The sequence below is a fragment of the Cornus florida genome, unplaced genomic scaffold (genome assembly GCF_030987335.1).
Source record: "Cornus florida cultivar Cherokee Brave unplaced genomic scaffold, ASM3098733v1 CherokeeBrave_3.0.0_Hap2_Chr01, whole genome shotgun sequence".
NCBI classification, from domain to species: Eukaryota; Viridiplantae; Streptophyta; class Magnoliopsida; order Cornales; family Cornaceae; genus Cornus; species Cornus florida.
The window spans coordinates 70999038-71022928 of NW_026775571.1; the positions used below are offsets into that span (position 1 = coordinate 70999038).

General features: G+C 34.8%; 1 pseudogene; it reads left to right on the forward strand.

Moving 5' to 3' along the window:
- LOC132299859 (DNA-directed RNA polymerase II subunit RPB2-like) overlaps positions 1-23891 on the forward strand; it is a 61116-nt pseudogene that overhangs the window by 1843 nt on the left and 35382 nt on the right.

Genomic DNA, 23891 nt, shown 5'->3' on the forward strand with positions numbered 1-23891 from the left:
AAATTACATTAAGTCATACACTTGGCCGGTGCAGCTAAGGCACTGCCCAAGTGATTTTTGTAGCACAAATACATTTTAAAAGGAATCACATAAGACAATTTTGAAAACAAGATGACATGCCCGAATTATTCAACCTTCCTTTTTCTATGGTATACGTGGTCACCACAAATACAATTGTAATGGCAAAAATATGGTAAAATTATAGTAGTAGTATATTTAATATAATTGTCTTTCTGACTTTAAGCCTCATCTTCCACATTATAAATTAATGGAAGTTCTACGTATTTTATATAATAAATATGCCTAACAATGCATTTTTTCCAACTATTTAGGGTCACCATTTTATATAAATAGATATACAAACTTTGTTAGTATTCTGTTCTTTAAAAATAAATGTGATTTTAAATGTTACAAGAGAAATAAATTATTATTGTTATACTATCCATAGAGTAAATTAGTTTTGTTGATTGCTTGATTGAAAGTAGAAATAGAATTTCCTTTATGGGCTAACTTTGCTTCTTGGTCATAATGATTATGGGTGTCTTGCAGACCATCTATGCTTTGGTCAGATATATCTTAGTAAGCCAATGATGTCAGATGGAGAAACTGTGACTTTGTTTCTGAAGGCAGCGAGATTGAGGAATCTAACATACTCGACTCCATTGTTTGTGGATGTCACTAAGAGAGTGATAAAGAAAGGGCATGATGGTGAAGAAGTAACTGAAACTCAAGATTTTACTAAAGTCTTCGTTGGGAAGGTATGTGAATTGGATTCCGAACTGATGAAAGTTTGACATCTGGGAATAGGCTCTTATGCCTCTTTGTTGTCCTTCAGGATTGACTTTCTGCTTCTTTTTTGCCATATACTTTAGGTTCCTATAATGCTCTGGTCGAGCTACTGCACATTATATCAGAATTCAGAGAAAGATTTGACGGATCTGGGAGAGTGTCCATATGATCAAGGTGGGTATTTCATTAACAATGGGAGTGAAAAGGTTCTAATTGCTTAGGAGAAGATGAGCACCAATCACATCTGTGTTTAAGAAGAGGAAGCCAAACAAGTATGCCTATGTGGCAGAAGTCCGATCAATGGTGGACTCCCAGAACAGGCCACCCAGTAGCATTTTTGTGTGGATGCTTTCACGGACTAGTGCCAAAGGGTTATGGGCATTAAATATGGTGTTTAGGGGTGTTTTTTGGAGCACTTTTTTTTTTTTTTTTTTTATTTTTTTGCCTTTTGAATTCTTATGGAATTTATGAATTTTTTTTGTTGTTTTTGGGTATGTTATGTAACTGCAGGGCTCCTACCCTTCCGTACATTTGGACTGAGATTCCTATTATTATTGTGCTTCGGGCATTAGGATTTGTTGCTGACAAAGATATATTTGAGCATATTTGCTATGATTTCTCTGACACTCATGGAGTTGCTACGACCCTCCTTGGAAGAAGCATTTGTAATATAAAATCAACAGGTAACTCTCCCACTGTATTATATCATCATTTAATTTTTTTTATCTGTTATCGTTTTTTTATTTTTTATTTTTAACGGGTAGTTAGTGTGAGATTAGCTTTTCTTTCTGGTTTGCTCTGTATTGAATAAGCTAAACTTCAAGCAATATGAATAAATATAGCAGTTCATGTTTCCAATATGAACTAAACATAATCTTCGGGCTTGCTGGCATTAAAATTGTTTTTACCTTTCAAAAGTAATGTCCTTTCGGTTCTAATTCATATTTGGTTTTTTAGCAGCTTCAATATCTTTGTTTAGGTTACAGCTCTTGTTTCCTAGATTGCAAATTCAGTTTCATTGTAAATGTTAGCATCCATTTGATTTCTTCTCTCTCTTTTCTTTTTTTTTTTTTTTTTCTCACTATTCTTGTGGTGATGTGGCAGTGCGGCCTTACTGAGATGGTTATGCTTTTCTTCCCGTATTGCAGGTTGCACTGTACTACGTCGGGAAACGAGAGGCCACTGTTGGTGTCACAAATGAAAAGAGGATTAAATATGTGTTATGAATGCTGGCTGTTGCTATACACGAGTGTAAAGCTGTCTTTTGTGCTTCTTTTTTTGTTTAAGGAGAGTCTCCTGTTCATTTACTTCGTAGGTATGCCAAAGAGATCCTCCAAAAGGAAATGCTTCCTCATGTTGGTGTAGGAGAGTATTGTGAGACAAAGAAAGCTTACTATTTTGGGTAGGTTTTGTCTAATTTGAATATGTTCCTTTTTTGTGGCTTCTTAGTGATTTAGAGAGACATTAATTGCTTTTCTACCAGATATATTATTCACCAGCTTCTGCTACGTGCAATTGGACGAAGGGCGGAGGATGATAGGGATCACTATGGCAATAAGAGACTCGATCTTGCTGGTCCTTTGCTTGGTGGCCTCTTTCGAATGGTTTGTGATTGTTTTAATATTTTGGAGCTTCTATGACCATTTGAAAGTCCTTGATTTTCATTTGGGTTTTCAAAGATTTTGGGTTTCTAAAGTTTTGGTGGTTGTTTATATTACTGCAGCTAGTCAGAAAGTTAACAAGGGATGTTAGAGCTTATGCTCAGAAGGTTATTTTACATACGGAGTCTTTAATATAGTTTATATTTGATGCTTTTGCTGGTGCTTGAATGTATATAATTTTGTGCATCGTGCAGAGTGTTGACAATGGGAAGGATGTTAATCTGCAATTTGCAATTAAAGCAAAACCAATTACTAGTGGCCTTAAATACTCACTTGCTATTGGGAACCGGGGACAGGCAAATGCAGCCGGTGAATGTGCAGTATCATTTTTAAAATGTTCTCCGATTTCTATAGGTGTTAAATCGCCTAACATATGGCTCCACTTTGTCACACTTGTGAAGATTGAATTCTCCAATCGGGCGAGAAGGTATTTTAGTTTTCTCTGTCATTGTTTGTTCAATGATGCTGTTAAGGGTCTAGATTTCCCCATAAGGGCTCTCTCTCTCTCTCTCACACACACACACAGTTTCATCTATGTTGCAACTCCATTGCTTGTTTATTTTTTCTTAACCTTCAGCTTTAACTGTGTTATAAATTGCATTTACCAGGGAAACTAGCAAAACCACGGCAGTTGCACAATTCCCAATGGGGAATGATGGGCCCTGCAGAAACTCCTGAAGCACAAGTGAGTTTGCTGCATAATATAGAATTCTGCGTTATAATTTGCATCTTTTTCTACGTACATTTGTGTGTCATCTGGTGTTACATTAGGCTTGTGGACTGGTAAAGAATCTTGCACTGATGGTGTATATAACAGTTGGATCAGCAGCATATCCCATTTTGGAATTTTTGGAAGAATGGGGTACTGAGAATTTTGAGGTAGAGTATTTTGATTTTGGTATGTGTGGCTGTTATAATTTTAATAAGCTTCTTTCCTTGGTTTACAATTTTCCTTTTAATCTAGTTCAGAACAACTTTCAAAAAGAGGGCCATTTTGATTGACCATCAGAGTGTAGTATAAACTTTCACATACAAGTATCAACAGATTCACAAGGACCAACAAATCAAAAACTACGTTCTTACTGATCAAATCAAAATAAAAAATATATATATGCAATTCAAAAATTTATTAATACACAATTTTGTAGCCTATAAGAATACAAAAATAGGAAGAAACTACTCTGCTAAATTCTATCTTTGGATGTCTCTAGTAGCATGGATTAGGAACAACCCAAATGGGTGCTGGTTGAATCTTCTGCCAATCATCTTCATCTTCATTAATCACTTCTATACTCTGATTCTCCATGTCAAACCTGCCCGTGTCATGCCCATACATGTCATTCTCACCCAAATGATCACAATAGTAATTGTCCGTGAAGTAAATCGAATTCCCTTTACAAGATGGAAAACCCTTTGCTGAATGTGACACAGATTGATTCCGACCCAAAAACAGCACGCGATCATCGCCTATTGATGCCAGTTGTTCCCATGTTTTCTGACTGAAATCCAGCTTGTAAACATGAAATAGCTTTGTCAAGTGAGAACAAATACAGCATTGGTTCTCTTCATCAAGAAGGTCTGCCTCATGAACAACTACACCGTCCCAGCGAACATGATTCCCAATATACCTCACAATAAGCAGCAGATCACCCTTTGATTCCACTATGTAACTTTGAATGGTATAAAGATCATCTCCAAGAGAATTTTCAAATTCCACCCTTTTCTCAGGAAAAATAGGCTCAATCTGCATCTTTTTTGCAGGGACAGAATTATTGAAATCCCAGATTTCAACTGAAGCTGTTTCACCCAAAGCAATAATATGATCATGGTGAGAAATGATATCACAGTAGGCATGATCTGCACCATCCAGGGCAGTCCATTCACTGTCTCCATACTTCCAAAAGGCAAGCTTGGGATCAATTACACCATATATTACTCCTACCCAGTAGTTGTTCTTACTCTGAATTGGGTCTGATGAGAGTACAACTTTCTTAATATCCCGGACAAAGAAGCAATGAAGGCTTGTTTTGCGAACTTCAAAAAGAGGGAGTTGAATCCTAGCCCCCAAGAATGGATTGAAGATATGTGGGAATGCTTCTTGGTCCAACAAAATCAGCCACCCATGGGATGATCCTTTGCAATTACCCAAGTGTTCTGGAATATTCATCATCTGCTTGTACACTTTTTTCTCTGTAAAATTGTATAAGCAAGGGCTATTTTTTTTGCCATGATCTGGACCAGGAAGCAAGAGCAACGGTTGATCAAATAGGGGACTCTCTAGAGATGATTTTATGGCTTCTGCAACAGAGCACCAAGAACGACACACTGCTCCGGCGCTAAGCAAATCGACCACAGACAATCTGTTCAGGATTGACTTCCACAAGTTAGTGGGGAGTCCAGACCAATTCGGTGGTGTTGATGATGCTGATGTTTTTCTTCTTTTGATGCGATTACCCAAATAGGTTTTCTTGGAAATCACTGCCATGTCTATGTCTATGCTTCGAAACTCTGCAGAGATTGATCACAAAATAGTTTCTTGTATGCGTATGTCTCTGTAATTTCTTGTAGACACAGAGATTGATCACAAAATAGTTTCTTGTATGCGTATGTCTGTAATTTCTTGTAGACACAGAGATTTATCACAAAATAGTTTCTTGTGTGCGTATGTGTGTGTAATTTCTTGTAGACAGAGAGATTGATCAGAATAGTTTCGCACCGGCGGCCGGCTGTATATGTTATATGTTATAGGCCGGTGTGTGTATATGTTACCTGAAAAGGCGGTGCGTATGTAAAGGCGGCGGTGTGTATGTTATATGTAAAGGCGGCGGTGTGTATGTTATAAAGGAGGTGTGTGTTGTGGGCCCAATTTTGGCCCAATAGTTCCGTTTACACTCTGATTTTGCCTCACTCAAATCCAACTATATATATACATAGATATATTGCTAGGGTATTAGGTGCTTTTGCCCGACTTATCTACAGGATAATGTGCAAAGCATTCCCTTCTAATGGGTAAGGTAAAGTTCGGCGTTCGGACTTGATCCCAATAAATTGCTTGCACTTAAAGAAAATCGAAACTTTAAACTTGATAAATCCGACCCAAATTTCAAATAAAAATGGAACAATTATTATTTTTAATCATTTCTTCTTAATATTTATATCAAATTGCTATTTTATTAATAAAAAGAAAAAATTCCAATAGCATGTTAAATTTTAGAAAACTGCAGTGAGATGTATTTGGTGACAAAAATAAGTGCGGTTAGATAATAGAGGTTTCATCCAAAAAACGCGTTCACAAAGTTACAAATTGTAACTTTTAAAATTGTGTTTTTAAGTAGACGTAGATTTTTTATGATATTATATTGTTTTGGACAATTTAATCCCTTTTTACTTTTTATAAATACAATTTTGTCCCTAGTGTTAAAAAAATATACAAATATTATGCAAACCAATTTGTGTTGCCTAAAAACGGGAACTTGCTAGTATTGTTGTTATTATACCCTTCCCTTTAAGAAACCTATATATTAGAAATTTAGTGTCCTTCCTTTTAAGGTTTCACCTATATATTAGAAATTCAAGTTATATTAGAAGTTTAGTGGAGTTTAGTTCCATAATCATCCAATTTTTTTTCATTTATCCAAAACCTATATTTATATTATTTCTTGTCCATATATATCAACATGTTTTTTAGATCAACTTCTTGAATCGGGTAATTATTACTTTTGATTAAAACTATCATAAAGCTACAATCAGTATATTCATGAAAAAAACAAGCAATAATTAGTAAAACTAAATTTCGATCTTGAATCCTATACAATTTGAATTTCATAAATACGAGTGCTAATGTTTTTTTTTGTAAGCAAGAATTCATATTAAATAGAACCAAAACAAAATATACAGAGGGTAGGGATACTATTAGTAAATTCGGTAGTAAAAGTGCTTTAAGCAACATTGTTACCAAACAAATTTACAAGTGCTTTAAATATAAAAATCGCTTTATAAAATACATTACCAAACGCATAACATGCTTTTTACTTACAGTAATTTTATAACCGCTCTACTAAAAACGCTTTTATAGTTTAAAGTACATATAATATTTGATTCTCTTATGATCTTATCTAAGTTAACGACACTGACACCGTTTCATTTTTGAAGTGTTGCCATTTTTGAAAATTGAGAATCCATTCATAAATAAGTGAAAAATTTATTATATTACATGAAATTTTTTATAAAACTAATATGAAAATTTTTTTTTGGTGGAAAAATAATGTAGTGATAGCTGTTTACAAGAACCCATGATCTGATGGCCCACGGACCAGTGTGATCCAACCAGAAAGCTTTCCTTGTAGGCTCGAAAGCCCAACCCAATTTTGACCCCTAATTTCAGCTTGTATGTAGTTATAATATACATCTTTCGAATTCCACGTGGCTTGACATTATTTTGCTGTGAAAAAAAATAATAATAAAAAATCATTGCACAAGAAGTTCCAAAAAAATGCCATTTAAAATATTGTAAGCTCTACCTACTATCAGGTTTGATCTTGGATTTCGAAAGATAGGAATTGTAAAGCGCTACAATGGTTCTTTGTGTAAATGTTGTGAAATAAAAAAATTTACTATAACTCTTGGTTAGTGTCATTGGAAGTTAAAAATCAAGCATATTTTATTTTTAAAAGTAGCATGAGGTTAATTGAACACGATAAAATTCGCTGACGAGATTTACTATTGCATTCAAATGATCAACATAAAGATACTTAACTCTGTTTGAGGGTGCTCTCCTTTTTCCTAATAATAAGGGGAATTTTGACCGAGTTGTCACTCAGTAGCTTACGAAAAAAGAAGCATTATTTTTACCTAAAAAAAGAAAGAAAAAAGAAAGCATTATTCTTGATTTTTTTTTATTTTATAATTATTTATTGATTCTCAATGTGTAACAAACCAAGTCCACATCAAATGCCTTTTCTCCTAATCTCTTGAATTTTGAAAATCCCCCGACGTATGTGTCTTAAAAACCATAAATGATGTAAATGTTGTGTACAAATTTTGAATTTGAAAATTAAGAATTAGTAAATGGAACAAATATTCTATTTTCACTGTGTATGTAAAAAAATCACAAAATCTATGTGATGTGACAAAATTAGATATCCATACAATAATTTTTCACTATTTGTATATAAAATTTGGGTTAAAATCATAAAACCCCTATGTTATTTCCAAATTCTTCATATAACCCCCTCAATTATCAAACAACTCCCTGAAGTAAGAGAAACTATCACGTTGACCCCATTTTGTGACGGAACCGTTAAGTTGTTGCGAAATGATAGTAATGTCATTGTTAATATATTAATTATTTATTAGGTAAAATTGTTGATTTTAAATGGCAAGTTTGACATTTGTGTGAAACGACGTCGTGTGAGGTGATACACACTCCCTCTCAAATAAAACACTCTTTCTAATAAAACGATTTGTGCCCTAAGTGTTGTGTTGTATTTGTGTTTATGTGGGCAGTGTATGGAAGCGAGTGCATGTTGAGTGCGACCGTTGAAAGCAAGTATTGTGTGTGTGCAATCGCTCATTGGGAGAAGATCGTGGTGGATTCCAGGTGGTTTGTGTCACATTTGTTAGATAAAATGGTACCAGGTGTGGACAAACTTTGACTCATTGTCGTTGTTTTGTAGTACTTAGAGTTTTATATTCGTTCATTTTTTATGTGGGTCCTTTTTGTTGGGTGGGTATGATTCAAGATGGGTTATGTCAACTGTTTGGGAGTACGATATTAAGGTTTAATGTTATTGTAATCAAAATTAGGGTTTGTTTATAGGGCTATGGTCCCAGTGAAAATTAGGGTTTGTTTATAGGGTATTGGTCCAGTGATCTATAATTAAGTTTTTTGTTCATAATATATGTTTTGCATAATTTATTTTTTGTAATTTATTATTGAAATTAGTTATAAATACTATTTTTTTTGTGGAACTGTGTCAGGACTATTTCTTTTACTTGTGTCATGTTTGCTTTTGATTTTGTTTTGATGGTTTATGATATTTGTTTTATTTAAAAATTATTTGTTTTAGGTTTTAATCCCGCTTTTGAAAAGTTTTACACACTGGAAATGCATTATAGTAGTCTGTTTGGTAGTATATATTTAAGTCCATTTTTTTGGTGGGTCTGTTGAGATCTATAAGGTATAGATAGTGATCTTATGTCAATGATAGAAATTAAGTACAAGATAAGATTGTTTGGTTATCCTCATAGAACAAGTAAACTATTCTACAGGTCTTACATTGATAGGATTGTTAAGGAATTGAAGACTGACAGGGATATGATTGATATGTTCCAAATGTACCATATGTTCTGCCTAATTAAATTATATGTGGTGTCAATTCCTGAAGTAGGAAATGCAATACCACCTGAAGATAAGAATGAGAATAATGTTGATGTGCCTGCAATAACAAGTGAAGATGAGAATCAGAATGATGTTAATGTGCTTATAATACCATATGAAGATGAGAATGAGAATGAGAATGAGAATGATGATGTGCCTGTAATACCAACTGAAGATAAGAATGAGAATGACAATGATTATATGCCTGTAATACCAACTAAATATGAGAATGAGAATGATGATGCGTTTGCAATACCAACTTTAAATTACAGTGATTTTTATATGCCTAAAATTAAATATGGGAATGATGTAGATTACAATGACAATGTTTGTTGGACTTCTATGATGACAACTTTATGGTAGATATGATGGATGCAACAAATGGAATAAGAAATTATGAAGAAGCGTATAGGAGGTTGATGAAGTAAGAAATAATGAATATGCAACTAAGGTGAATGAGGGCAGAAATGATGTTGACCATCAAGTAGATGACGTAACTGAGGATACACAACCTCATATTGAATCTGATAAAGACGATGATAGTGATAAAGCTTCTGAATATGTACCAAGTGAGGAGTTGATGAGTTTGGCTTTTTCAAGTGGTGGAGAGGATGAGGATGATGCCACAAGTGGGCCATCTTATCTAAATTTCAATGTTCATACAGACTTGGGAAACAAGAAACTTGAAATAAGCATGAATTTGGTTGGGCAGCAGAATTTAGAAAAGCAGTCAGGACATAGCTATAAAAGGCAAGTTGGATATAACATTTCAGAAGAATAATGGAGATAGAATCTATGCAAGGCAAAATGTGGGTGGATGATTCATGCCTCTAAAAATGGTGAAGATAAATAATCCTTCCAAATAAAAAAGTTCATTGATTATCACAACTGTACTGGTGTAAGGCACAATAGGCAGTTGACATATAGTTATATTGCAAAGCATTATACTGGAAAAAAACCAAATTGCACATTGGATGGCTTTGTTGAAAATTAATTTAATGTTGAAATGACCAAATAAAAGGTTGCTTGGGCAAAGAAGCTAGCTTTAGAAATGATTGAAAGTGATTATATAAAACAATTTGCAAGATCTAGATATTATTGTGCCTTAATCAAGGAAATAAATTTTGGGAGTGTTGTTAATGTAAGAACAATGCCCTATATTGATGAGGGTACTTCATTCTATAGATTGTTCTTTTTCCTAGAGGCTATGTGGAAAGGATTTTTAATGGGACGTAGACCATTTATTGGTCTAGATGTATGTTTCTTAAAAGGATCCTATGGGGGACATTTAGTGTGTGTTGTTGGTAGGGATGCTAACAATAGCTTTTATCCAATTGCAATTGCTGTTGTTGAGGTAAAATGTAAGGACTCTTGGGAATGGTTCTTTGGTGAATTGATAGGGTTAGTTGGCAATTATCAGAAGTACATATTTATCTCAGATCGATAGAAGGTATACATGTTTATATTTCCATGTATATGGTCATTTATTATCTTACTTTAATATTTTACATATTTACAATATTTATTTTGTCAAATTACAGGGTCTAGTTGAGGTATTTGAGCATAGATATCCTGGAGCGGAAATTAGGTTCTATATTAAGCACATGTATGATAATTTCAAGCAAAAAATCAAAGGTAGTATATTAAGGAACATATTCTGGAATGCAGCCACATCATACACTGAATCTAATTTTGTGCTACATATGCAAGAGATGAGGACAATTGACAAGGTTGTACATGACTGGTTAATGTATTCTTGTAAATGTTTGGGCAAGGTACACATACACTAGAATAAGTAAGAATAACCTATGTGTAAATAACATGTGTGAGTCATTCACCAGCTACATTGGGAAGGAAAGGGAAAAGCCTTTAATTTAAATATTTGAGAGATCAAAAAACAACTGATGCTAAAGTATCAAAGTAATAGAGAGACGATAAATAAGGTTAAAAGATTGTTATGCCCAAAAAATAAAAATAAATTAGATAAGATCTCTGAAGATGTAAGAAGCATGCATGTGGGTTATGCAGGACATGACAAGTATCAGGTGGATAACATGACATGGAATGATGTTGGAATTAGTGATTATGTGAACCTTGCACAGAGAACATGTACTTGTAAGTATTGGGACAAAACTGGCATACCTTGCAAACATGCGGTTGCAGTAATATTGGATAGGAGGTATGATCCAGAACTGTTTGTTGACCCTTATTACTATAGGGAGACATACTTTAAATCTTATGCATATGTGATAACACTAATGTCATTAAGGAATATGAAAAGAGAAGTTAGTACTTCTCTAATACTGCCAACACCTCATAGGGCTAGACCATAAAGACCTAAAAAGAACAAGAAAAGGGGTTTAGATGAGGGTCCTTCAAAAGGTCCAGTGGTGAAGAGGTCAAAATTGATATGCACTAAATGTACTGTCTTGGGTCATAATATCAGGACTTGTATAGCCCTTGAGCCTGTTACAAAACAACCAAAAGGTAAGGGTAGAAGATGATCAATAATAAGAGGTACATGTGGTGTAGGTTGTGGTATGGATGAAACTGTTGATGGTAGGGGTGGGGGACCTGCTTACGTGGTGATAAGAGAGCTAACAGTGGTAGGGGTGGGAGAGTTGGTATAGCAGTTAACATAGGTGGTAGGAGAGCTAACACTAGTAGGAGTGGGAGAGTTGGTGTGACAGTTAATAGAGGTGGTAGGAGAGCTAACACTAGTAGGGGTGGGAGAGTTGGTGTAACAACTAACAGAAGTGGTGGAAGAGTTGACAGAGATGCTAATAGGGCTGCTAGTGTTGTAAGAGGTGGTGGCAGTGGTGACAAAGCTGCTACTATGGTTGTTGTGTTCACAAAGGTTGTGGCAGTGGTGACAAAGCTGTTAGAGGTGGTAGGGGAGTTGAAAGAGCTACTAGAGGTGGTGGTAGTGGTGGCAAAAATGATGGAGGTGGTAAGAGACGTGTTGTCCTTCATTTAGAGGTATAAATTAGAATTTATTATTTCATATTTATTATACATTATACACATATATGTTGACATTTATTGTTTTATTTAATAGCCATCAACATCTACCCAACATTATGGTCTTGGTGAAAGAGCTATTGTTGGTCATTCAGAAGTATAAAAATTGAACCTCTTATTATTTTCTTTTGGTTAAATTAAATTAAATTGAATTAAAACACATTTTGCTAACTAGATGTGTTGTACTTTATTGAATAGGGCATCAACATACACCCAATATGAAGTGGTTCTTATAGACTTTCCATCCACACTTAACACACAAGAATGATGGCATGACAATGAAAGTAATGGCAAATTTTTGGTGTAACTTCTATGAACATAGTGAAAATTTTGAAGATTATGAACAAAGTTAAGATTTTGTGTAGCTTATCATATGTTTTCTTAATGTTTACTGAAATGACAATATATGTATAGCTATAATGAAGGTGTTGGTTTGATTATGATAATAATTTTTTTGGGAAATTACATGTGCATGTGCTATGTATGTTTTGACAAGATTTTTGACATTATATGCCATGTATCTTTTCACAGAAATGATATTATATGGTCTGTTGTTTTCACATGATTCTATATTTTTTTGCACATTCATTATGGTCCAATTTCAACACTTTGCAAATGTGCATTTGAGGAAAAGTTGCACACTCATTATGGTCCAATTTTAACACTTTTCATACTCATTACAGCTCCAATTTTTTTCACTTTGATTGTGTTTACTGCCATTAGTGGTCCCTCTTCAAAATGCCAAAAGTTAAAGACTTCTAAATAAATACACTTTTGCTCATGCACTTTGACAATTCAGAAAATACATTGCATACACACTTCATAGGGCTTCAGAAAACACTTTCCATACACACAAGCTCATACAAATTCAAGGAAATACATACAATATACGTTGATAGTTCAAAATTAAAACCAACTCACTATTTTATTCCTAAATCTATCAAATATTCAACAACAGAGAACATCACAAACGGGAATTGAATGTATCATACCAGTACTTCAATTCAACAATTTCACCTTCACTAAACTTGCTGTCAATATCTTTAGTATATGCTGGCTTTGTCGAAATCGGATCACACCATGCCCGTAAAGAGCATCTTTTTATGGAACAAGAATAATATATCTTCCCTTTGTTGTTAAACTTATCTAAACAATAGCTGGATAGCCATAATCACATATTATGTTGTTATATATAAGATCTTGCCTAATAATAGATTGTGTGGTGGAAGAAGACATTATGGCTTCAAATAATCAATGTTGGGCTAAGATTGGTTGTGATTTAGGCTTTCAAATCATCAATTAGGGACTTCAATTGATCGATTACGGCTTTAATGGAGGACGATAACTTCTGCTATTGTTACAATGGAAGACACCACTGAAATTAGAGAAGAAGATAACTGAAGCTTTGATCTGTAAAGGAACGTGCAATCTCTTTTATGGTATAATAAGGGCAATTTCATCATTACAAGAGAATAAGGTTATTTTTATTAGCATAATGCAGTCTATGGTGCACGTGATGGTCACTTGATGAGATTATGTTAATTTTAGACAGTTAACTAACGGGTAGAGGGTGATATGATAGACTTTTAAAAACATGAAGGGGTATTATGATAGTTTTTTTAGTTGAGGCGGTTAGTTGATAGTTTTGGGAAACAACAGGAGGGGAGGGGGGGTTTATGATTTTAACCCTAAATTTTAAATGTTAATATATATATTTTTTGGAGTAATTGTTTGGAAACTTTTTACTTTTTAATTATTTCATTTTAATATTTACATCGTAATATTAATTTATTGATAAAAAAAATCCAACAACATGCTATAGTTTATAAAATTAATCATAAATAACCGCTTAAGTAAGATGTTAAGTATGTTACATGGTACCCTTAGATATTGTATATAATTTTTAATTAGTTTATGCAATCGTACATAATTCATATAACACGTACATCGTCTATACAAATGAGTCAAGAGAGGTTGACTTTTTTGAAAAAGTAATGATAGAGAGTTCGACTAGGGATGGCAACGGGGCGGGTTTAACTAAACCTTACTCCGCCTCGTTAGAAAATCCGTCATACCAACTCCGCCACTACTTTAGGACGGGTTTGTAATTTGAATACAATGCCCGCCTACACATCAGTAGACAAAGTACTGACTCCGCATTGCGTATTCTGTTTAATTGCGTGGATGAGGCGGGTTATGCCACTTTATTATTTAGTAAAAAAAAAAAAAAAATAGCCCAATGTGCTCAAGTTGGGTTGATAAATAAGTTGAAAGAACTTTTAAATTATTAAATAGTGAATATTATCATTTTAACAGGCCCTTGCAACAAAGCAATAAAGGTCTTAAAAATATTAAATATATTATATATATAATTTTAAAGGTACATATATAATCGGGGCGGGGCATGTTTATCACTACATTCGCCTCCACCCCAAATCCGTTTCGAGTTTTTAATTATTTTACCAAACCAGCCTCAAACCCATTTAAAGACTACCAAATTCACCCCATTAGGGGCGGAGCGGAAACTCGCCGGGTCGGGAAAAATTGCCATCCCTAAATTCTAGGGTCAAACACATCTAACAAAATTTATATTTAGAATAACATTGTGACGTCATCATATTGAATAACATCACGGTGATGTCATTCTCCAATCACATAAAATAGTGTGATTGGATACATGATACCTCTTACCTTGACTCTTGAACCATATGTATACAATATTGGAAATGATATAATTGACGATTTATGTGCCACGACATAAAACTGACTAAAATTTAATGTATCACTCCATTAAAATAATGCATAATCGATCTTTCAAATTGAGAACCTTTATACAAGTGCTATATATATGGGAGAGTACATACAACATCTCTGAATTTATAACCACCAAAGAAACTCTTAATTTGGGGTAATATTTTTTGGCTTTTGCACAGAGAGAATTATAGAAGTTTTTTCAATTATAAAGGTTTTCACCTGCCGATATGAGATAATCCAAGATCATTCAAAGCATAGTGCAATCTCATATGCTTTTTGGATGGAAGAGTAGTGTTGATTGCAATTTTTAAATTTATTTGGTAATAATGTTAAATAAAGTACTTTTATTACTAATTTTATACTAAAAAACATGTGTTAATTTTTTAATATTAAAAATTGTAAAATTCCACTCAGTTCAATACTTTATGATGATCAGCTAGTATTTGATTTTTTTTTTTTTTTTTTAAATCACATATTTTGTTTATGATATAGTGTTTTATTTAGTACTAAAATATAAATAAGTTAAACATAATTTAATGATTATTAATTTGTATTTAATTTGGGATCCTGTGATAAAACTAGGATATTCATTTAGATTAGGATATTCATTTACTGTTGAGAGTCCCCAAAAATTAGGATATTAGATTGCTATTTGTTTGTAATAGGGACAAAGTTATATTTATAAAAAATACAAATAGATTACATTATCTAAAAAAAAAATTAGTTATCTAAACAGATGAACCACACTCAACACAATTTTAAAAGTCACAATTCCTAGTTGACTTAAACACGCTTTTCCTTTTTTATTTTTATTTTACGTAGGCTCTGTTTTAATTTTTCACTAAACATATTCGACGGTATTGTTTTAGAATGGAAGTGTTTTTTTGTGGTAGAAAAGCGACCCAAACACCCACTAAGATGGGTCCCACTAAGCTTGACACCTGGAATCGATATAGAGTGTTGTTACGTTGGGCTGAATAGAATGGGATCCTGATTAGAGTCCAAAAGTTGAACATCTACAACTCATTTACGTGCATAGAAGCTGAAGTGATATCTTTAATATTCTTAATATCAAAGAATCACACCGTATGACTCGTTGTCTTTACTCCAATGAACAATGTCTTTCGTGTCTCTAGCAAAATACTATAAAAGGTTAGTGTAAGCAAATCTTGTATGGTTGGCCCGATGGAGAGAGCTGAACCAAACATAAAATAACCGTTATAAATAACGGAACTCTGCAACATATACCAGATTCAAACCTGGTAATGGAGCCTCAAGCTCTAATAACTGATACTCCATTGAGAATGTGGGGAAGATCCCATTCAATCCAAGTTCTTCAGATTCAGCGAAATAATTCTAGCTTTTTCATGGAATTTGGCAAATTTTTAGCTTTCCAGTGGTAAAAAGCCCAATTTACAAAGGAATGTCAATCCGGAGAGGAAACAAGCTGAATGAAATTCCACCTCGGAATGGAAAATGGGTTGTTTCAGATGATACGGAGGAACCAAGTGGATGGAGAAGGGAATTGAGGGTGGGAATATGGGATAGGTACTCGACAATATGTCTGTGAGAGAAAAAACTAGCAAAATTTGTTTGGATTACAAATCCAATAACTTCCAAGGTGAGTATACTGCTCAAACTCGAGTGGGTTAAATTTATTCTAGCTTCTGGTTTGCTTAAGCTTAATCTAGTATTCTCAAACTCCGGTACTCCAAGACCTTTATCTTACGTTATCTGACGTTGGCCTGTTTTGGTCTTGATTCAGGCCAAATGGTTACATTCAAAACCCCTTTTCCACCATCGTACTCTATCCAAGCTTGGATTGGTTTTTCACTCTCCAACCTCACTCCTTCCTTTACAGCAATATGACTAAAATGATAAGAAACCGGCTCGGATGCAACTGAGGCCATGCTATTGATGTTGATTCCAATATGGTTGCCTGGGGTATCTGGTGCCTCTGTGTGCCCATCAATAGTGTCGAATTCAACAGCAAAGATATGGTTTGAGGGGTTCCCATCATTTGTTGAGTTAAAAATTCCGAGGTAGTGATCCCCTTCAGCTCCAGGAAATTGCGGTGAAGGAGATAAAATGAAGACGAGGCCATAGCTGCCTCTGTTAACATCTTTGGGGACTTTTTCAAAAACAAGTTTGTACTAAAGGAATTAGAAGAGTTGACAGAAGAAGAATGTTTGGTGAACAATTGTATTGGTTGGGGATAGAATGCATGGCCTCTGACTTTAGTAGAAGCTTTGTTAGTAAGCTCAAGAGCTCCACTATGTGGGATGATGGTAGCAAATCCTACTAGAAAAGGTTTGTTTGGTTGAATCCATATCTGTCTGTTGGGTTGCATCCGTTGTAGAGGAAATCAATGGATTGAGAAGGCACAACATCATCAAAAAGGAGGGAGAGAAGAAGAGCTACGGAAATGGGAGTAGCCATGGAGTTAATAAACCTACTCTTGGGGCTATGAGATCAATCATTGATTCTCAATCCAAAGGGGACCTTGCTACACCATCCTGTTTCAGTTCTTAAGTGGTCATTTGTGCACGCTCTAAAAAAATATATTAAGAACTTGGTATTGGTCGCGCTGCTAGTGCATCCTTTTGCAATACCGCCCATAGTTTCATATTGGTCTAAAGGATTATATGCATTACTTTCTTTCCCTGTGCCAATCAAGCTATAAGCTGCCGAAGGATCTCACTGCTAATTTAGTAACCTAGCTTCAAGGCAGTACTTGAATAGCCAAGGGTCTTTTAACATGCAACTTAAAAGCTGGGAACCGGGAAAGAATTTGTGGAGGGAAACACTAAGAAAATGGTTGTGAGGAATCAAGGAAAGATTGGCTGGCGAGTGGCTGTATTTGAGGATCAGAGGGCCTTCTTACAGCCAATTGTAAGTCTGGAAGAGAGTTTCTGAACCATTTTTATCCTTGCTTTTGATTAAGAAGGGCATTGCTAAGGATCTCAGCTGAAGTAGCTTTTTCCATATCCAACTGCTTAGTTGAGGTATGCTAAAATCCCCAAAACATCTCCTTCTGATTAAGTATTTTGTTTGTGTCATAGGTTGTTCTGAGTATTTGACACAAGTTTCCACATATGTTTTAAAATTGCTGCTCTATTTTGTGTTTCCAAGCTACGAAAACCTAAACCACCATTTAAAATGTTGAAGTAGACTTCACTGGTGACACCACTTGACCAATGGATTGGATTGACATAGTTTATTTGGTGTGTATTTTCCGTTTACGTAGCATAGCTCATTATTAAATAGTTTTCAAATTTAGCTTTTTCATGAATTGATCATTTGAGTTAATTAAGTCTTAAGAGGACATTCCTCTTCATTGACTGGTAATGATAAACCAAGATGACTCTGGTATTGTTAAGACACCCCAAGGCAACACCGAAATCAGCATAATAAATTTGTTATGCAGCCCCCTTGAAGCAAAGCAGTTGATGGTTACCTGGGGTATCTGATGCTTCTTTGTTCCCATTAATAGTGTTGAATCCAACATCAAAGGTATGGTTTGATGGGTTCCCATCGTTTGTTGTGTTGAAAATTCCGAGGTAGTGATCCCCTTCAGCTCCGGGAAATTGTGGTGAAGGAGATAAAGTGAAGGCGAGGCCATAGCCACCTTGGTTATCATCTTTGGGGACTTTTTCAAAAGCAAGTATGTACTAAAGGAATTAGAAGAGTTGACAGAAAAAGTATTTTTGGTGAACAATTGAATTGGTTGGGGATATAATGCATGGCCTCTGACATTAGTAGAAGATTTGTTAGTAAGCTCAAGAGCTCCACTTTGTGGGATGATGGTAGCAAATCCATCTAGAATAAGGTTTGTTTGGTTGAATCCATATCTGTATGTTGGGTTGAATCTGTTGTGGAGGAAATCAATGGGTTGAGAAGGCACAACATTATCAAAAAGGAGGGAGAGAAGAAGAGCAATAGAAATGGGAGCAGCCATGGAGTTAATAAACCTACTCTTGGGGCTATGAGATCAAGCATTGATTCTCAATCCAAAGGGCCCTTGCTACACCATCCTGTTTCAGTTCTTAAGTGTCCATTCGTGCACGCTCTGAAAAATTATATTAAGAACTAGGTATTGGTCGCGCTGCTAGTGCATCCTTTTGCAATACCGCCCATAGTTTCATATTGGTCTAAAGGATTATATGCATTACTTTCTTTCCCTGCGCCAATCAAGCTATAAGCTAATTAAGTAACCTAGCTTCAAGCAGTACTTGAATATCTAAGGGTCTTTTAACAGGCAACTTACAAGCTGGGAACCGGGAAAGAATTTGTGGAGGGAAACACTAAGAATCATCTGAGTAAAATGGTTGCGAGGAATCAAGGAGAGATGGGCTGGCGAGTGGCTGTATTTGAGGATCAGAGGGCCTTCTTGCTGCCAATTGTTAGTCCGAAAGAGAGTTTCTGAACCATTTTATCCTTGTTTTTAATTAAGAAGGGCATTGCTAAGGAACTCAGCTGAAGTAGCTTTTTCCATACCCAACTGCTTTGTTGAGGCATGCTAAAATCCCCAAAGCATCTCATTCTGATTAAGTATTTTGTTTGAGTCATAGGTTGTTTTGAGTATTTGACACAAGTTTCCACATATGTTTAAAATTGCAGCTCTGTTTTGTGTTTCCAAGCTCAGAAAGCCTAAACCACCATTTAAAATGTTGAAGTAGTCTTCACTGGTGACACCACTTGACTAATGAATTGGATTGGCATAGTTTATTCAATGTGTATTTTCCGTTTATGTAGCATAGCTTATTATTAAATAGTTTTCAAATTTAGCTTTTTCATTAATTGATCATTTGAGTTAATTAAGTCTTAAAAGGACATTCCTCTCCATTAACTGGTAATGATAAACCAAGATGACTCTGGTATTGTTAAGACACCCCAAGGCAACACTGAAATCAGCATAATAAATTTGTTATGCAGCCCCGTTGAAGCAAAGCAGTTGAGGGTGATAGGTTGTATCTTTTTTTTTTTTTTTTTTTTTGGGGACGTTTTCTAACTCTGTTACATATTCAAAGTTGTCAAAATTTATATGTTTACAGACCCATAAGAGTGAGATTCTTTATTTTATTATTCATTTACTGGAAGAAAAAAGAAGATGTGGAAGCCCCATAATTGTGAGATTTAATCGAGTCAATATATCTTATGCCAAACAATTTTCTAATAAATTATAGACCAGAAGAAGAAAGGACATTATAGAAAGGAGATTGTGTTATATATGGATCAATTTAAAGGTAAATGGAAAACAATAAAAGATTAATACATAATTTTCTTTATTGAACACCCATGAATGTGATAGAAGGTGCAGGGTGCATTAAATCGATCAATATGGTTTGGGCAAGTGCAAACAAGACTACCTTAGATATAGTGAAATAGAATATCTGCCTGAAGTAGTTGGGTAAAAAATTGTTATGTTTAACTGAATGATGGACTTCTGATATAAAATAGTCATTGATTAGTTGCTTTAGTTGGTTGGTCAAGATAACTTATGTTAAAAGTTTGACTGAAGGTGGAAATTGAAGATCTTTATGTGATTTTAGTGCGAAGTAGCTTTAGGTGGTTCGTTTTGTAATTTGTTTTTCCTGTGTTCCTGGGTGGTTCTTGGAAAAGCCTAATATTTTTTTATGTTAGTTCGGCTGAACTGAAATTATGGTTTCGCTTATGATAATTGGTTAGCTGTTTTATGACTATATAGTTCTGTAACACCGGCAATCCTGGGTTGCTTTAAATGAACCTATGAGACAAAGGATGTAAAGATTCATCATTGTTTAATTGTAATTGTAATTGTAATTTAAGTTTTACCAGAACCTATTGTATTTATTGGTTAGTTAATGCAATTGTATGTGGGAGATACAATTCGGTAATTGTTTGATGGGAAGCAAAAATGAAAACAAATTTTGTGTTGGTCTGAGTTCCTTCTTGATGTTGGATTGTCATTTCTTAGTTTTTTGCCTAAGAAGCATGGACAATTCTATGGAGCTTCCATGTTTGTGACATTTGTAGACACTTTTAGACACGTGTTTGAACTTGTCCTTGGCTGTAATTTCCAAATAAATTACATTATGTCATAAACTTGGCCGGTGCAGCTAAGGCACTGCCCAAGTGATTTTTGTAGCACAAACACATTTTAAGAGGAATCACATAAGACAATTTTGAAAACAAGATGACATGCCCGAATTATTCAACCTATCTTTTCTATGGTATACGTGGTCACCACAAATACAATTGTAATGGCAAAAATATGGTAAAAGTATAGTAGTAGTATATTTAATATAATTATCTTTCTGACTTTAAGTCTCATCTTCCACATTATAAATTAATGGAAGTTCTACATATTTTATATAATAAATATGCCTTACAAAGCGCCTTTTTCCAACTATTTAGGGTCAGCATTTTATATAAATAGATATACAAACCATGTTTGTATTCTGTTCTGTAAAAATAAATGTGATTTTAAATGTTACAAGAGAAATAAATTATTATTGTTATACTATCCATAGAGTAAATAGTTTTGTTGATTGGTTGATTGAAAGTAGAAATAGAATTTCCTTTATGGGTTAACTTTGCTTCTTGGTAGTAATGATTATGGGTGTCTTGCAGACCATCTATAAGATTAGCTTTGGTCAGATATATTTTAGTAAGCCAATGATGTCAGATGGAGAAACGTGACTTTGTTTCCGAAGGCAGCGAGATTGAGGAATCTAACATACTCAGCTCTGTTGTATGTGGATGTCACTAAAAGATTGATAAAAAAAAAAAAAGGGCATGATGGTGAAGAAGTAACTGAAACTCAAGATTTTACTAAAGTCTTCATTGGGAAGGTATGCGAATTGGATTCCGAACTGATGTAAGTTTGACAACAGGGAATAGGCTCTTATGCCTCTTTGTTGTCCTTCAGGATTGACTTTCTTCTTCTTTTTTGCCATATGCTTTAGGTTCCTATAATGCTCCGGTCGAGTTACTGCACATTATATCAGAATTCAGAGAAGGTTTTGACGGAGCTGGGAGAGTGTCCATATGATCAAGGTGGGTATTTTATTATCAATGGGAGTGAAAAGGTTCTAATTGCTTAGTAGAAGGTGAGCACCAATCAAGTCTGTGTTTAAGAAGAGGCAGCCAAACAAGTATGCCTATGTGGCGGAAGTCCGATCAATGGTGGACTCCCAGAACAGGCCACGCAGTAGCATGTTTGTGTGGATGCTTTCACAGAATTGTGCCAAAGGGGTAATGGGCATTAAATATGGTGTTTAGGGGTATTTTTTGGAGCACTCTTTTGTTTTGTTTTTTTGTTTTGTTTTTTTTTTTTTTTTTATCCCCTTTGAATTCTTATGGAATTTATGAATTTTTTGTTGTTGTTTTTGGGTATGTTATGTAACTGCAGGGTTCCTACCCTTCCATATATTCGGACTGAGATTCCTATTATAATTGTGTTTCGGGCATTAGGATTTGTTGCTGACAAAGATATATTAGAACATATTTGCTATGATTTCTTTGACACTCACCCTCCTTGGAAGAAGCATTTGTAGTATAAAATCAACAGGTAACTCTCCCACTGTATTATATCATCATTTAAATTTTTATATCTGTTATCCTTTTTTTTTTTTTTCAACGGGCAGTTAGTGTGAGATTAGCTTTTCTTTCTGGTTTGCTTTGTATTGAATAAGCTAAACTTCAAGCAATATGAATAAATATAGCGGTTCATGTTTCCAATATGAACTAAACATAATCTTCGGGCTTGCTGGCATTTAAATTGTTTTTCCCTTTCAAAAGTAATGTCCTTTCAGTTCTAATTCATATTTGATTTTTTAGCAGCTTCAATATATTTGTTTAGGTTTCAGCTCTTGTTTCCTAGATTGCAAATTCAGTTTCATTTATATAAATTAATTAATTTTGGGACTTAATCTGTATATGTTATTGTAAATGTTAGCATCCATTTGATTTCTTCTCTCTCTTTTCTTTTCTTTTTTTTCTTTCTCGCTTTTCTTGTGGTGATGTGGCAGTGTGGCCTTACTGAGATGGTTATGCTTTTCTTCCTGTATTGCAGGTTGCACTGGACTACATCGGGAAACGAGGGGCCCCTGTCGGTGTCACAAATGAAAAGAGGATCAAGTATGTGTTATGATTGCTGGCTGTTGCTATACTCGAGTGTAAAGCTATCTTTTGTGCTTCTTTTTTTGTTTAAGAAGAGTCTCCTGTTCATTTACTTCATAGGTATGCCAAAGAGATCCTCCAAAAGGAAATGCTTCCTCATGTTGGTGTAGGAGAATATTGTGAGACACAGAAAGCTTACTATTTTGGGTAGGTTTCGTCTAATTTGAATATGTTCCTTTTTTGTGGCTTCTTAGTGATTTAGAGAGACACTAATTGCTTTTCTACCAGATATATTATTCACCGGCTTCTGCTACATGCAATTGGACGAAGGGCGGAGGATGATAGGGATCACTATGGCAATAAGGGACTCGATCTTACTGGTCCTTTGCTTGGTGGCCTCTTTCGAATGGTTTGTCATTGCTTGAATATTTTGGAGCTTCTATGACCATTTGAAAGTCCTTGATTTTCATTTGGGTTTTCAATGATTTTGGGTTTCTAAAGTTTTGGTGGTTGTTAATCAGCTAGTCAGAAAGTTAACAAGGGATGTGAGAGCTTATGTTCAGAAGGTTTTTTTACATACGGAGTCTTTTATATAGTTTATATTTGATGCTTTTGCTGGTGCTTGAATGTATATAATTTTGTGCATCGTGCAGAGTGTTGACAATGGGAAGGATGTTAATCTGCAATTTGCAATTAAAGCTAAACCAATTACTAGTGGCCTTAAATACTCACTTGCTATTGGGAACCGGGGGCAGGCAAATGCAGCCGGTGAATGTGCAGTATCATTTTTAAAATGTTCTCCGATTTCTATAGGTGTTAAATCGCCTAACATATGCCTCCACTTTGTCACACTTGTGAAGATTGAATTCTCCAATAGGGCGAGAAGGTATTTTAGTTTTCTCTGTCAGTGTTTGTTCAATGAAGCTGTTAAGGGTCTAGATTTCCCCATAAGAGCTCTCTCTCTCTCTCTCACACACACACAGTTTCATCTATGTTGCAACTCCATTGCTTGTTTATTTTTTCTTAACCTTCAGCTTTAACTGTGTTATAAATTGCATTTACCAGGGAAACTAGCAAAACCACGGCAGTTGCACAATTCCCAATGGGGAATGATGGGCCCTGCAGAAACTCCTGGAGGACAAGTGAGTTTGCTGCATAATATAGAATTCTGCGTTATAATTTGC